Genomic DNA, 637 nt, shown 5'->3' with positions numbered 1-637 from the left:
ACGGGCACTGATCATCAGGTAAGACCCCTGATTGGTAAAGAAAATAATCTTCTGCTCCCTGCCCCTGAGAAGTTAGAGCCTGGCACCCACAGAATAAAATGGCCACGGAAGGTGCAGGTAGGACCCAAGTGGTGTGGCCTACTTGCACCTTGGGGGAGATTGTTGGAGGTGGGAGGCTCAGGAGTCCCTCCGGTAATAGGTACGTACGTGGCCTACTGGCGTGGTGGTCAACACTCCGATTTTCATTGCTAAAGGGACTCCCATCATGTCCCTATGGCAGATCAGGACACCTCCTTTGCTGCCTGATATTATGATGCAGCCGCAACCATCCGGCCGGAGAATGTGGTACAGGCGGCCAGGACGTGCCCCTGTACAAGCGGAACTGTTGACCCAGGATAGAAACACGGCCTGTATTTTGCCCTGGAGGGCAGACCTTCCCCTCTTGCTACCTCTGAAACATCTGTATTTCTCCCGTGAGTCTTTGAGCCTTCAGGATCACCGGAAGGAATGAAATGTCATCAAAACGTTCCAGTGTTACTGTCAGATCATGTGTAACACCCGGCGATGGTCTGCATGGGACTGATGGAACATTGGACGGATCTGCACCTCATGACCGTATGCCTCGGTAACATCATCG

Source organism: Meleagris gallopavo, chromosome 17 (genome assembly GCF_000146605.3).
Source record: "Meleagris gallopavo isolate NT-WF06-2002-E0010 breed Aviagen turkey brand Nicholas breeding stock chromosome 17, Turkey_5.1, whole genome shotgun sequence".
Taxonomy (NCBI): Eukaryota; Metazoa; Chordata; class Aves; order Galliformes; family Phasianidae; genus Meleagris; species Meleagris gallopavo.
This window is presented reverse-complemented; position numbering follows the sequence as displayed.